The 16,763-nt window shown below is 39.6% G+C and overlaps 1 protein-coding gene and 1 pseudogene across 2 annotated transcripts in view; one reads left to right on the plus strand and one right to left on the minus strand.

The window, feature by feature from the left end:
- The window catches only part of RNF8 (ring finger protein 8), a 41,810-nt gene extending 39,859 nt beyond the window's left edge, over nucleotides 1-1,951 (plus strand). For both annotated transcript variants that reach the window (XR_004956353.1, XR_004956354.1), the window contains one exon: nucleotides 2-1,951. The gene's annotated coding sequence lies outside the window, so the exon portion shown is untranslated. The remainder of the gene's footprint in view (nucleotide 1) is intronic.
- On the minus strand, nucleotides 1,631-8,597 carry LOC107514703 (annotated as a pseudogene).
- Between the last annotated feature and the right edge of the window lie 8,166 nt (nucleotides 8,598-16,763).

Consider the following 16,763-nt stretch of genomic DNA (forward strand, 5'->3'; position numbering starts at 1 on the left):
GCTCCCAGACAGTCTCACAAGTAAACACTGGCAGCTCATAAATTGCAACCAAGAAAGTGACTGTATCAGATGATAAACTCAAGTGAATGTCAGCCTGAGAAGCCAAACCCAAGATCATGGCCATAGCAGAAGGGCTCTGTTAAGCCCCTGACTGTTGTGATTTTGTTGTTGTTGTTGTTGTTGTTTTGTTGTTGTTGTTGTTTTCTCCAGAGGTAGGTCACTGCTTACCTAATTTCGGGATGGGGTGAATTACCTTCTTTCATTTGGAGTTCTAAAATTGTTTTCAAATTTATTTTACCCAGTGTCAGAAAACACAGGCAGTGATTTTGTGAGAACTTGGGTGATTTTTTTGTTTTTTTTTTTTGTTTTTTAAATTAAAGGCATCTCTCTTTTGCTGCCTCCTTAACAGAAAGGAAACTAGTTTAATGTTTGGGAGAGAAGCTTAGGATAACCTGTGGTATCAGGTTACCAGTGATGAGAATGAGGGACAATATGGGAAGTTGAAGAGCTGTCATTTGAAACGGAGAGGTCTCTAGTAAGAATGTGAACTGTATTATGTCATTCAATAATTTCCCAGCAGGTGGAAAGGTATTTATTTTTCTCTCCCTTTTTACTGCTTACCTGGAGAACCATTCTTTGTAATTCTTTATTTATACCCCATGTATTTTCATAAATGATTGGAAACTATTGACTTGTCAACTTTTTAGGGATGGTCTGTTTTTCCTTTGTCGAATATACTGTGAAATTGGGATTCCGGAGTCTCTAGTCTTCCATGAGTAATGGTTGAAATACTAGTGTGGTCAAGGAAGAAGTAAATTAAACATTTTAAAAATATCTTTCATAACCATATTATAAAAATTCTGGAGAAACAGAGAAAAGATTATTACCATCTTGATGTAATAATATCCTGTTTCTCCTATACATGTGTTTTGTTTATGTGATTGCATCAGCATATATAAATTTTTATTTGTTTTCTCTTCAGTTCGTTCTTTTAGAAGGATACAGATAAACATTTTTCAAATAGGTAATATGGTCACATGGTTTGAAATCAAAAGATACAGGAGGACCTAAAGTGAAGGGTCTGTCAATCTTGTCCCCAGTGACCACTTCCCCACACAGAGGCAGTTAGTGTTACCTACCCATTCCCTGTGTGTCCTTCCAGAGGCCTCCTCTGTCTATATAAGCGGATACACGGATACACGCATGTGGTCTTTCCCCTTCTTTTGCACAAATGGTAACAAACTATACACTATTCTATAACTTGCTTTCCCTGAAGTTCCATGTCGGGACATAAGGAACTTGCTCTTTCTTTGTTACAGTGGACCATTATGCCATTGCATGTCTGTATCATAATTTGTTTTTCCAGTCTGTTTGTGACCTAGTTTGCTTTAAATCTTTACTCTTTTTTTTTCATATAGCTCTCAAAGAAGGTCCTATTAAATAAATCTCAGAATATATACTTATAACTAAAACAGCAAAAATAACAACAAAAAGTTATATAGAACCCAAAAAGTAGTACATGAAGAAAGAGAAAGGAAAATCTGGGAATCCACATGCTGGGAGTTCTTTATTAAAATCAAGGAGGCTCAAATCTGTTGTTTTATTAAAAAATGTTTACAGAAAATGTTTTTTTAAATGTTTCATTAGTATCAGTCTTATAAGTCTGATTCCAAAATAATCTGTAATGTAACCACTTCCATCTGAAGGTCCAGCAATCTGCATTGAAATAAAAATGAAATCAATTAGGCTCCCAATTTCACAAAACCTTTACAGTGCAAAACTTCAATAAACGCAAGGCAGAGGGCCCAAGCTGAAATTGATCTGCTTCCAACCAACCAAGAAAAAGACGATGCAGCCGCCACTTTGTATGAACAGCCATTTATGTTTTGACAAGATATGGGCTTAAGAAAATAAACTTCATTTCCAGTAAAATGTTTCATTGTTACTGAAATCCTTAGAAGTTATTTTGGGTGCTAGAAAACAGGACATGAGCTGTGTATTTGTAGTTAACTGGTTCTTGTGTAACATTATTTATTTTTTAGATACTTACATATATATTGTCCCATTTTGATTTCTTCACACTTGTTTCTCCTTGCCCCCAGTGGTGGTGGCAGCAACCTGCTAAGGTCCCATGATGACTGACACAAGCTACAGGACACACATATTCGGGACCAATCCATCTCACTTTTTATAAAACAATGCTGCAGTGAACACACTTATACATACATCATTAGAGGAAAGATCCTCAAAGAAGAAACATCTTGACTGAAGGTGATCTGCAGAGAGTGATCTCGTAGACTAACCATCCTCCGCCTCAACTGCTAGACACAGTGACTTGCAACCTCTCCCTGCAGAATACCACATTTCTCTCAAGTGTGCCACACAGGTTAAGAAAGTGAGCTCTTAAATATAGACTTCGAAAAAGAAAACATGAAAAGTCTGACTAGCTGAATTTGAATCCCAGCCCTGCCATTTGTAACTGTGTGACATTAGGCAAGTTATTCAGTCTCTGAGTCTCAGTTTCTTTTTTTAAACTTTCAAAATTAAATTTATCAGGGTGACATAATAATTAATAAAGTTATGTAGGTTTCAAGTGTATAAATCGATAATACATCATCTGTATTGTGTGTTTACCACCCAAAGTCATATCTCCTTTCATCACCACATGTTTGACCCCCTTTACCCTTACCCATTTTAGTTTCTTCACTGCTAAAATACCGATATGTTATTGTGAGGCTTAAATAATTATTCCAATTACTGCACTGCCTGCAAACAAAACCCTAAGTGTTCTATTTTATTTTAAAGACACAAACTAAAAGTTAACCCCCTCTTTTGCATTATTTCTCTGAGCTACAGTATGTTCTTTCCCTGGTGAGATATCTGATATTAAACATCTATATTTTGCTTGCTGGGAAAAGTACAGGGTAACTTTTCCGCCTTGTAGCACCAAACCGTAGTATTGCTGAGCCCCACTACCGTGCAGTCTGGCTCTAATTGAAGGCATGTTCTCTACAACAAGGCTCTGAGAAATTGGATAAAGAGGGTTTATTTCAGATTCTGGCTTTATTAAGCAGATGAATGCAGCCAGCTAGCTCTGTGAGGCATTTTGCAGTGATTGAGTGGCAGGTGTCCCATATCTATCTGATTATGTTAACCTAGAAAGCGCTCGCTCTGCCCCTAGGCGTGCTTCATCCAAGCTTTCAGACTGTACCAGGGCAGGGGACTTTGCTCTTTGTGGGCTGGAGAGCTGGATACCTGTCCTCTGTTGCTTTGATTGGAAGCTGCTGTTCTTATAGAAAGACCTGAATCCACTCATTATCTCCAGCCCTTCTCTCTCACTACTTTTTCTTCCTCCGTGAACGATCATTCATGCTGTCACCACAGCTGCAGAAGAGCCTGGGATGGGCAGCCCTCTCCAACTGCTCGTTGACTTTTTACACCCTGACTGAAATAATCTTCTCACGTATCCAAGGATAACCTGGGAGTTCAGAGGCACCCGAGGTATAAGAGAAGAAACTTGCATTGTGGTCCTAACCTAGGAAGAACCTAAGACGATTTGGAGAATCCTGGGATCGCTGTTCCTTGTGCAGAAATGTAGGCTTGTTAACAGGTGCAGAGCCTGACTTGAGCAGCATACCCGTCATTGGTTACAGCAGCCCACGGGCTTGTTCTTCTGAACACATTAGCTTCTTTCAAAGAAAAAAACCTTCCCACCTGGTCAACTCTCCCTGCTTTTCCCATATATGAGAGTGGAGCCAATAGGTGTAGGGGATACTGGGGAGAAGATGGGGCCTTGTATTGATGGAAAATAATGAACTGTCTTGTGCAGCTGATTATTCAGTTTAGAAAAGCATATGGATCCTAGGAAAGGGTTGGACCCCTAGTAGCTGCTCAATAAATACCCAGATGCTATAATTCCTTCGGTGGCAGCATCCCCAAACAGTACCCACCATGGGTATTCTGAGTTCATTAATTTAATTTCCAAGCAGTATTTCCTGCTTGCTGATGCTTTACCAAAGCCTAACCCAGATTCCCACCTCAGATCCAATTTCCAGACCCACTTTCCTTGGGTGATCTGTGAATAATTTAATCTGGTGTGACTTTTTTTTTTTTCATATAGCAGCCAAATTCTGAATTCTGTATTTTCCAATGAATTCAACGGAACAATCATTATTAGATACCCATTTTTTTTACTAGGCACTGCTCTAGGTGTTTAGGGTATGGCACTGAACAAAACAAGGTGTTACGAAAGTACATTCTAATAAGGGGTCAAAAAGTCGAAAGCTTCCCACAAAAGCCTTGTTAGATTCTGTGTGTCCTCACATTCCTGAACCCCAGGCAGACAGCCTGTAGGCTATACCTGGCCCACCTGGGTTGCCAGAGCCTTCTCAGTTTGCTTCTAGTTCTACTTCCCTTTGGTATATAGGCACCAGCTCTTTAGAAATCAAGCTCTCCCAGGCCTCTACCCAGCTCTAACCAAGGGCCTTCAAGGGCATCTCTGAGGCAAGTTTGGATCCTTAGCATGGAAGGCAGGCCCTGAAAACCCCTCAGTAGTACATAAGAACACTATAGTTCTATGCAGGCACACACCCAGGAGACCACTGAGGGGGCCTCAGGTGATACTACTTCACCCCAGGTAAGCACAGCCAAGTGTTTCTGAAGTGATGATTGACATGAAACTTAACCTGGGGATGGATGAGACTGGACAGGTTTTCACACGTGACTCTGTGAGTTTTATGTCTAGCTATGAGAGGACTCCCCGATTAAGGGGCCCTTTCTCAGTTCTTTTCTTCTTGGTTCCTCACCTCCTTACCTGGCGTCTCCCAGTGGTGCACTAACTCCCAAGGGCTGATTTTCTCTCTTCCCAACTCTACATTCAGTGATATGTTGGGTAGTTTGAAATCAGCCGTGGTGGGAATATTTACACCACAGAAATTGGCAAATCAGAAATTTCCCCCCTGGATAGCCAGTTAAACATATACCAGAACATCACTGGCATCCTGTCACATGGTTGATTCCTGAGGCTTTCTCGCCCCAGGTTTTCCCAGTTCTGAGAAAGCCACTAATCAGGCCAAAGGTGCTACCCTCCTTCCCAGTGCTCTGGAATTTCCCCAGTGGTGTCACTCCTGGTAATGGTGTCACTGCAGAGGCAGGATAGCCCTCCCTGCAACTCTAGGCCACACTTAATCACCTTCGGAATCACCAACACCTTTGTAATTCCCAGCTTCTCAACAAAACACCTGCTGACCGTCAATCCCATAACAACTGGGGCGCAGACCTAATCCCAGAGGCCCATTGAAGAAGGTAGATGACATGCCACCCAGCATTTTCCATTTCCTTCTTCAGTGACCTGAGCTCTCATGCTATCAGTATGGATAGGCACTTGGCAGAGGGGCCGGAGGATGTAACCAATAGCAGCAGAGCCTTAGTCCTCAGCATGGCCAATCTGTCAGTGTGCTCCATCTTATTTTCTCAAGCCGTCTTCCTACAAGAGTCCTTTAATGGAAGGTTGGAATGGCTGCTGTGGCTGGGGCACAGGGCATTTCTCCAGGGAGCTTTAATGCTTGATTGTGTGAACTACATGTCACTCTGAGCCATACGAATCTGTATATTGGCCTTCCTCCCCTGGAATACCAGGTTCCTACCACACGAGCTGCCTGTGTTGTCTTCCAACATAGGCACAGATTGTCCTGGGTAGCATTCTTCTGATTGGGGGAAGAGTCCCACCCTACCAGCACTTTAGAAGAATTAATTCTTGTACCATCCTGTTATAATTCCCTTTTAAAGATGAGAAAATATAGGCAATGAGAGATTAAGTAACTTGCCCAAGCCCACGCAAATTGGTGGAATTGGAGAAAATGAGGCTGAGGAAGCAATGATTGTTCAGTTGAATTCATTGTAATTCATTGGAGTAGTAATTCAAGTAGAACAGTTGTAATTCATTGGAGTTCATTGTAATTCATTGGAGTTGTAATTCAAGTAGAACAGTGGAAAGCCATCGAAGGTCATAATTGGGGGGAGTGACATCTTCCTCTATTTTGGGAAGATCGTTCTGGTTGCTGTGTGGAAGTGGGTTAGAAGTGAGAAGACAAGGTGATACAAGGAGACCACTTAAGCAATTGAAATTGATGCAAGAGGTTAGATTGCCTGAATTAAGGTACTGGCAGTGGGAGTGGAGAGAAGTGGAGGGTTTCACAGATATTTAGCAGGTGTATTGAGCAAGACATGATTGGGTGGATGTGAGGATGAGGAAGAGCTTGGAGTCAAGGGTGACCACTCGGTTTCTGCCTTGGACAATATTCTCATTGATAGTGTTAACTGAAACAATTTAGGAAGAAGAAAACATTTTGGGGAAGATGTAGGCAAGCATGAATTTTATTTTGGGATTGTTGAGTTTGAAAATGCCAAAAATAAAACGACGTGGAGTGGCTACTTAGTTCCTATGCATGCTAATTAGTATGCTGCCCTCCACTGTCCACACAAATTTTAATTTTTCCTCATAGTTTTCTGGAAATCATCTTCCACGGTAATGGTCGCAAGGCATTAAAGTAGTCCTAAATAGCTGCTTTTAGGATAGCTGCCATTAGGTGGCCTTGAGAATTTACTCTTCCACAATGCCCAAAGGTAAATTGTCACATGTTAAGTATGCCACGTGATAGCAGACACACATCCATCCCAACACCCAATGAATTGGTTGTCAAGATAAATATTCACTAAATGGAAAAGCGTAAGTGCTGGAGCAGAAAAGCTGTTGATTCAAGACTTCTCACACACAGTGGAAAAATCCACATATGAAGTATACTCAAGTAAGCATTGTGGTTGACATTTATGACAAAAAGAAATTCCCCATCAAGTGATCTTATGAAATTGCTGCCTACATCAGGACATGAGGTGACTACTATTCTGGAACAGAGGACATGGTGTCATGCAAAAGTATTTTGAGGCATCTCAACATAGATAGAGCTGAGAGTTCAGAGGTGAGATCTTGGCTGAGGATACAAATGTGGGAGTTGCGCATGTACAGATACTCATTGTGTCATCTGAGAAAGTAAAATCCCTCAGAGAGAATAGGCTAAAGGAACAATTACCCAAGACAGAACCCTGAGGTTCACTGACATTCAAGGGGCATAGCCTACAAAGACCAAGAAAGGGTAGGAACAAGCATTAGGAGAAATAAGTGGTGATATATCTCAGAGGGCAAATGCGATGGTTAATTTTATGTCAGCTTGATGACCACAAGGTGCCCAGACATTTGGTCAAACAGTATTCTGGATACGTCTGTGAGGATGTGTCTAGACGAGATTAACACTTGAACTAGTGGACTGAGTAAAGCAGATGTCCCTCCCCAATGTGGGCAGGCCTCTCTAAACGGCTGAAGGTATGAATAGAAAAAAAAGGCTGACCCTCTAGTGAAAAAGGAAATTTCCTCCTGTCTGACTTTCTTAATCTGGGACATTTTTATTCCTGTCTTCAGACTCAAATGAAATATCAGCTCTTCCTGGGTTTTTAGATTTTCATTACCTCTTTCTGAGCCTTCATACTGGAGCTATATCATTGGCTCTCTCAGGTCTCCAGCTGCTGACTGTAGGTCTTGGGTCTTGTCAGCCACTATAATCACGTGAGCCAATTTTTTACTGTCTGTCTATCTATCTATCTATCTATCTATCTATCTATCTATCTATCAATCATCTATCTATGTTTGTTGGTTCTGTTTCTCTAAAGAACACTGACTAATACAGCAAGGCAATATTTCAAGAATTAGTAAGTTGTCAACTAGGCCAAATCTGGCTGTTTGGTTAAGTAAGAAAATAACTAAAAATATCAGTGGGTTTAGCAACCAGGATTTATTGGAAGAGCACTTTTTAGTGGCATAGTGGAGGCAAAACAACCATTTGTCCTGCATTAAAAAAGTGAGTGAGAAATTTGGACTTGTTATATTTCAAGAGTGCAGAAAAACAGGATAACTAAGCTGTGTTGGGGCATGGTGATTAGAAGGGCCTTGGATGCCTTCTGGCACCCATAGGTACTGTTTAATGATTTTTCCTGGCAGGGCTCAGCTCCCTGTGTCTGGAGAAAATGGAGGTATGTTAATTCAAAATAAGAAAATATTATTAAATAATATATTGATCAGAATTCTTTGTTTTGAGAATATATTCTTATTATTTACCTCTTAATCTCCCATGCCCTCCCCCCTTAATCTCCAGCTACAATAGCAGGAACAAATTAAGCATTTTTTTAAAATACTGTTACAAAAAACTTTTAAGGTTCAAGTGCATTTCCTGCAACTACATTTGTCCTTTTTGACTATGCAGCACCCGAACTACTTTCTGATTTTTAACTAGTATCCTTTCTTATGAAGCAAAGCCCACATTCCCCCAAAGTAGCTGAAAATACCAGATACTTGCTTTTCCATAATCTCTTGTTGCCAGAGCTGTGTACATGACAAGGATCCATTAATTAGATACACTCGAGCTATGAACTGGAAATGTGACACGAAGCCAGGAGCAGCATACTAATGGTTCTGTGAGGATGGTGGCTGATGAGTCAATCCAGTTTTCAGAGGCAGTCACAGCAGTGGTGTTCACAGCATTGTCCATGGTGAAGGGTATTTACCATGCAAGCTTTGATGTGTGTGCCCAGATGCCAGTGGCAGTGGTGACCTTACCACTTTTATAGTATGATTTGGAGCATTATTCCTGGCCACCTTGCTTCCAAACCTCTTTCTTGTATATTCTTTTAATCCTTTCAGTATATATTTTTTCTAATTAATGTACCCAGAATCCATTTCTGTTGCTTATACCCAAGTTATCAGGCTGATGAAAGCTGCTCCAGCTTTGCCTCAATTCTGTGAGCTAGCCTATATCTTTCCAAAGTGTTTCTTTTGGTTTGAGTTAGCAGCATCAGTTTCCATTTCTTGTATAGGTAGCAAATATGCTGGTGAAAAAGATATGAGCTTTTAATCTACCTTTTACTTACTCTGTGATCTTCAGCCAGTTACCCAACCTCTGCGGGCTTCATTTACCTCCTCTAATAGGTAAAAGGGCACTTCCCACATTGACCTGCTCTGGTTTTAGAATTTGGGTGATTCCTCAAAGGTCTGAGCTGAGTAACAAGGGATGAGTTAAACTTCTGATCGATGGTCCCACTCCTTACCCTTCACTCACCAAGAGTTCTCCCTTAAGTTCATAACATTCTAAAGTTAATGGGTTTATCACCTCTTCTCTTCCATCCACTCTATTCCTTCCACAGACTCTGAGTGAGATTGGGACAGTGGGTGTTCCAGAAGCTAAAGGAAGTAAGAGACAAAAAGAAATGGGAGGAGCTTCCTAAAGCCTCAGAGAAGAGAGATAAGCATATCCTCAAACTCATCTTTTGCAGATGACCTATTTTACAAGGAGCTTCCCAGAGCACATATTATACCTTACATCTTGGAAACCAGGACCTGGGACATAGTGTACAAGTACTCATGCCTTCCTCTCCTCTACTCACAAATATTTCAATAGCTCTCTAAATAAGCCCCTGGTCTTTGCTCTTTCCCCTTCTAACCCATTTTCCACACCATATCCCAAGGTGGCTTTCTGAAGTGTCCATGAAATCATGTCTCGGCTACCTAAGTCTCTGCCTGAGTCATGGGCAAATGACTTAGAATTTCCAAACTTCAGTTTCCTCATCTGTAGAATGGAGATAATAATACCTACCTCCTGGAGGTTGTTAAGAGTAAATGAAACTGTAGCATAGTGAGTGCCTGGCACACAGCAGGAGTTCATCAAGTGTTAGATATCACTATTGTTACCATTATTGCTATTGCAGAGAACATAGATTGTCCATGCTGCAAAATAACCATGTAGTCTAGTAGTCACAAGCATTGGTTGGGAGTCAGACACACCTGAGTTTGAATTCCAGCTCTGCCTATACTATACATATAAGCTTGGACAAGTCTACTAATCTATCTTCTGATTTCCTTTCCATAAAGAGAAGATATTAAAATATTCCCTCCCAGGGTTTTCGTTAGGAAAAAAACAAGATAAGATAATGTATGCATATCAGAATTAGGTTAGGCTAACACAAGGCTCTAAAGAAGCCATTTCTCCCCATTTAAAAAGAAAGCTGAAGGAAGGTTCTCTTGTTATTAAGGACTCAGGCTTTCTTTCTCCTTTACCACCCTTAGTGGTTGCTTGATAATCCAAGAGAGCAACTATCTGGGAAGTTTTAAGACTTCTCAGAAGTTCCGTCCAACAACTTCCACTTATGTCTCATTGGCTAGAACATAGCGTGTGGTAACACTTAGCTGCAAGGGAGGCTGGAATGATAGTTTTTCAACTTGACAAATTGCCACCCATTATAAAATAGAGTTCATCAAGTAAGTGAGCCTTCTGCGAACAGCCACATGAGTGAGCTTGGAAGTGGATCTTCCAGCTTAGTCAAGCATTTAGATGGCTGTAGTCCTTGCCAACAGCTTGACTTAAACTTCAGGAAAAACCCTGAGCCAGTACTACCAGGATAATCTGCTTCCAGATTTCTGACCCTTAGAAACTGTGTGAGATAATAAGTGTTGTTTCAATCTACTAAAATTTGGGGCAATTTGTTATGCAGTAATAAATAATTAATAAAGTGGGCAACAAACCCCAGTAATATTAGTAGTATCTACGATGTTGTCATCAACAGAAACCATAGCTATTTCCATATACTATTAAAGTTGCTGTAGATATTTGAAAATAGCATTTCTACTGATAATTACTTCAGAATTACAGTATTATTAAATCTATTACTAGATAATACATGATTATAGTCTTCCATCTATTTATATTTGTGTGATGTAGCTGGCTAGCCATTGGATCACCCTGCACCTGGTAACTGATGTGTTTCTCACATTGAAAGCTCAGATATCTTTGTTGCTTTCCAGGGATTTCTATCAAAAATTGCTTGTTGATCAAACAAACAAAAAAAGGGAGTTGTTTCCATTATCGGTTCAAGTTTTACAAACCAATAGTTCAAATGAGAATTATTAACTCTTGATAAGCCAGCTTGAACTTAACCTGTAACATGAACAAGTATACAGTCTAGAAGTGTGAACTGGGCAGTTTCAAACATGCCTAATTGTTGAAGTAACCGTTACAGAATATTATTTAAGATAATTTACTATTGCTCACCCGTGATACAGGTCATTATAGAGTTATAAATTCTGTAAGTAGCAGAGGCTATTTCTTTTACTTTTCTCCTTAAACTCCCTCTTTGTATGTTGTCTGCGTTTTGAAGTAAAGGCATGAGCACACAGTATGTTGTACAGGTGGTATTTGTATATTATTTTTCCTTGGAAAATACTGAGCATTTAAAATAAGAAAACCGGAGGCATGACTCCCAGGTATGGCCAAGTGAAGAGAGTAGAATATGCTTTCCTCAGAAAGAAACTAGTGACAAAAGCAATTGTTTACAAAAAAAAAAAAAAAAAAAGACAGAAACAACCATTTCAGTTCCGCAGAAACCAAACAAAATCATACAAGGATCTGAGAAGTATTTATAGTTGAAAAACTACTGAATTCAGGTTAGAATAATGGGAATCTGTGGTGTTCTTGCCTAGGGCTTCTCTTTTACACTCCTCTTTTGCTTATTTGATACAGAAATTCTAAATTTGGGGGCAATCAGGACCAGTGACTTCTCTACTGTGATCAATGAGGTCTCATTCAATTTGGAACAGTGGACAGTGGCACACACCCAGCAACACTGTTGATGTAAATGACAATCTCAGAGGCAGACAAGTGAGAAGGGACAATGGCTCTTGGTAGGGGCAAGCATGTTCCAGGCAGAGGCTGCATGCCTGCACAGAGGAGACCAGAGAGGGCCCAAGTCAGCTATATACACCTAACCAACACCAAGGTTATGTGCATGTACAGAGGAGATACAAAAGGGCCCAACAGAAAGTAAAAGTTGGATAGGACTTGAAAATGGCCTCCCCTACCCATACACAGACCTACCAGTATAGGACAGAAGACTTATTGACCGAGGTGTCAATAAACCTCTGTCCGATCAGTGGCTGACCACTAAGCTATACAGACATGTGACAATCCATAGGAAGCCAGAAATAAAAAGAGTCAAAAGTAACAAAACAGAACAGAGACATCAGCAGCTGTATACTGTGGGAGAGACAGATTTCATGAATTAAACCCAGACAAGTTATTAAGGAGAGAAACAATAAACAAACATAGTAATAACAATAACCTGTATATGTGTGTGTTGGCAGGGGGGATTAGAATCCAGAGTTCCTAAAGATATCATCTAAAGTGTTTAATTTTTCAACAACCACAAACTGTTACAAGACACACAAAGAAATGGGAATGTGTGACTATACTCAAAAGGGAAAAAAGCAATCCATATAAACCAACTCTAAGCAATCACAGATACCGAATTTAGCAGACAATACTTAAAGAGGTTATTATAATTAGGTTTAAAGAACTAAAGGAAATCATGTTTAAAGAATTAAAAGAGAATATGACAACAATGAATCAATAATAGAGATTCTCAATAAGGAGATATTAATAGTAAAAAAGTGGATATTCTAGAGCTGGAGAATACAATACAATTGATCCTCAAACTGTATTTTTGATCCACAGTTGGGAATCCAAATATGTGGAGGGCCAATTTAAGTTATACATAGGTTTTTGACAGCTTGAGTGGTTGGCACACCCAGTCTCCATTTTGTTTAGGGTCAACTGAACCACCCAAATCAGTCTATACATTCAATGCGATCCCCATACAAATCTCAACAACATTCTCTTTTGCAGAAATAGAAAAATCCATACTGAAATTGATATGAAATCTCAAGAGACCCCGTAGCCAAAACAATCTTGGGAAAAAAACAAATTGAAGGTGTTGCACTCCCTGGTTTTAAAATTTACTACAAAGATACAGTAATCAAAACAGTGTAATACAGGCATAAAGAGAGACATATGTCTAGACCAAAAGTACAGAATAGAGAGCCCAGAAATAAACTCTTGCATATGCAGTCAAATGATTTTTGACAAGGATGCAAAGACCATTCAGTGGGGGAGAAGGCAGTATTTTCAACAAATGATGTTGGAAAAACTGGATATACACATCTAAAAGAATGAAGTTGGATCCTCAGCTTTCACCATCTGCAAAAATTGACCAAAAAAATGGATTCAAGACCTAAATGTAAGAGATAAAATTATAAAGCTCTTAGAAGAAAACACAGAGGAGAATCTTCATGACATTGGATTTGGCAATGATTTCTTAGACATGACACCAAAAAAAACAAAACAAAAACAGAAAACAAAAGCAAAATAAATAAATAAATAAATAAATAAATATGACTTCATCAAAGTAAAATCTTTAGTGCATCAAAGGACACTACCGACAGAGTGAAAAGGCAACCTTTGAAATGGGAGAAAGTATTTTCAAAACATATTTCTGATAAAGAATTAAGATCCAGAATATACAAAGAACTCTTACAACTCAACAACAATAAAAAGAGAAAAAAAAATTAAAAATAGGCAAGGGACATGAATCGACATTTTTCCAAAGAAGATATACAAATGGCTGATAAGCACATGAGAAGATACTCAACATTACCATTATTAGGGAAATACAAATAAAAACAATGAGATTGAGATATCACTTTAAACTCATTAAAGTGGCTGTTGTGGAAACACACACACACACACACACACACACACACCAGAAAATCACAAATGTTAGTGAGGATGTGGAAAAATTGGAACATTTGAGCACTGCTTCTGGAGATGAAAATGGTGCAACTGCTTTGGAAAACAGTATGATATAAAATTATCATATGATTCAGTAATTCTACTTCTGAGTATATACCCAAAAGAATTGAAAGCAGAGATATGAACAGATACTGTACATACCTTTTCAAAGCAGTCTAGTCATGATAACCAAAGGTGGAAGCAACTTGGATACTCATTGATGGATTAATGGGTGAACAAAATGTAGTCTATGCATTCAATGGAATATTATTCAACCTTAAAAAGGAAGGAAGTTCTGACACATGCTACAACATGATGAACTTTGAAGACGTTATGCTAAGCCAAGAGAGCCAGTCACAAAAAATAGGTATATGATTCCACCTATTTGAGGTACCTGGAATAGGCAGTTTATAGAGATAGCAAGTAAAATGGTGGTTTCAAGGGACTGAGGGGAGGATAGAATGGGGAGTTATTGTTTAACAGGTGACAGTTTCATTTTGAGAAGATGAAAAATTTTGATGGTTGCAACAATGTGAATGTACTTAATGCCACTGAACTGTATATTTAGAAATGATTAAAATAGTAAAGTTTATGTATGTACGACAAAGTTCGACTAAATAAAAACATTCATTAAGGGGCTTAGCATCAGTTTGTAGATGATAGAAGAAAGAATCAATGAACTTGAATATAAGTAAATAGAAAATACCCAGTCTGAAAAATGAAGAAAAATAAACAGTGTTTAGAGACCTGTGGGGCAACATCAAGCATACTGATATATATCTAATGGTTGTGTCCAAAGTAGAGGAGAGAGAGAAGAGAGCAGACTTTTTTTAATTCTAGAAATAATGGTCAAAAACTTGTCATATCTAGCTTTTTCCCAGACAGAATTGCTGGCAGAAGGCACTGTTCCTTTGTTGAGCCCTCCCCTGCCCAGCTTGCAGATGCAAGTGGGAGCCATATCTGAGTCTCCATCAATGTAGCTAACAATGGTCACCCTGCCCTGATAATTCTCTGAGATCCCACCCGTCCCAACATGTAGTCCCACCCAAGCCATGTATAGTGGTTTTTCCATACAAATGACCTGGCTTGGCTTACACTGAGGACTTTTCTAAAATCTCTCAAAGATTTACAAAACATAAATAAGCTGTATCTGGCCTCAGCATGCCCTGAACCTTTTACTGAGCAACTCCAAGCCTGGCACTAGTGGCAGTCAGCCTTGGATTGGGGCTTGTCCTCTTGAGGCACTTCTAAGCCCAGCATGGGTAGCAGCCATTTGCCAGGCAGGGCACAGGCTGCAGCTGAACTTGGCCTGTGGCATGGCCCCTTCTGGGAGGCCCTGACCTGTAAGCCTGGAGGCTGCCTTTGGTCAGAGCTGGAGCACCACCTGGGGTCACATCTGAGGATGACACACCCACTGGGCAGACAGAGTATGTGTAAGAGCCTTTCTAAAGTGAATCCTGCTTTGTAGGGTTGGCTGCTCACCGGCCAGTCCTCACAACCAATTGGCCCACAGGTCAATCCCTCCCACTGATGTGCAAACAGCAACTAAGCCTCAACTACAACAGGAGGGCATACAAAAACCCTGGGTGTCCAAGGGACACACCTCTGGCACCCAGCTCAGGCGACCAGCGAAGACTGTGCTACTGGGCCCCACAGGATACCTACTACATAAAGCCACTCTACTAAGACTGGGAGACATAGCATATAATACATATAAACAAACACAGGGAGGCAGCCAAAATGGGGAAACTAAGAAACATGACCCACACGAAAGATCAGAAGAAAGCTCCAGAAAAAGAACTAAACAAATGGAGATAAGCAATCTACCAGCTGCAGAGTTCAAAACACTTGTTATAAGGATGCTCAATAAACGTAAGGGAAGAGTAGATGAACTCAGTGAAAACTTTAACAAAGAGATAGAAAACATAAAAGTGGAGATTAAAAACATAAAAAAGAACCATTCAGAAATGAAGAATACAATAACTGATATGAAGAATACCTTAGGATTAATCAACAGTAGACTAGATGAAGCAGAGGACAAAGTCAGTGATTTAGAAGACAAGGTAGCAAAAAAACACCCAATCAGAACAGCAACAATAAAAAAGAATACAAAGAAATGAGGATCGTTTAAGGAGTCTGGGACAACATCGAGCATACCAATATTCACATCATAGGTATACCAGAAGGAGAAGAGAGAGAGCAAGGAATTGAAAACTTATTTCAAGAAATAATGACTGAAAACTTCTGTAACCTGATGAAGGAAATAGACATACAACCCCAGGAAGCACAGAGAGTCTAAAACAATTTGAACCCAAAGAGGCCCATACCAAGGCATATCACAAAATGCCAAGGGTTAAATAAAAAGAGGGAATCTTAAAAGCAGCAAGAGAAAAGCAATTTGCCACCTACAAGGGGTCTCCTACAAGACTGTCAGCTGATTTCTCAACAGAATCTTTGCAGGCCAGAAGGGATTGGCAGGAAATATTCAAAGAGATGAAAAGTAAAGACCTATAACCAAGATTACTCTACCAAGCAAAGCTATCATTTAGAATCTTAGGGCAGATAAAGAGCTTCCCAGATAAGAAAAATCTAAAGGAGTTTATCACTCAGTGAGTATTACAGGAAATGTTAGAGGGACTATATATATCTAGCGACAATTACATTAAATGTAAATGGATTAAATGCTTCAATCAAAAGATAAGGTGGCTGAATGAATAAGAAAACAAGACCCTTACATATGCTGCCTACAAGAGACTTACTTCAGATGGAAAGACACACAGATTGAAAGTAAAGAGAGGAAGATGTTTCATGAAAATGGAAACAAACAAAAGCTGGGGTAGCAATACTTATACCAGACAAAATAGACTTTATTTATTTTTATTTTTGTTTTTACCAATCAGAAGTGTTTTATTTAAAAAAAAAACCCTTTAATCAGAAAGTCTGTTTAAATTCCATAGTAACTCAAACTCTCTAAAACCTATGAGGTGCAGAGTGGGGGTGGGGGGCGGGCAGTGGACCAACAGGTGTTTCAGAGAAAACCAG

Source organism: Rousettus aegyptiacus, unplaced genomic scaffold (assembly GCF_014176215.1).
Source record: "Rousettus aegyptiacus isolate mRouAeg1 unplaced genomic scaffold, mRouAeg1.p scaffold_m13_p_1, whole genome shotgun sequence".
Taxonomy (NCBI): Eukaryota; Metazoa; Chordata; class Mammalia; order Chiroptera; family Pteropodidae; genus Rousettus; species Rousettus aegyptiacus.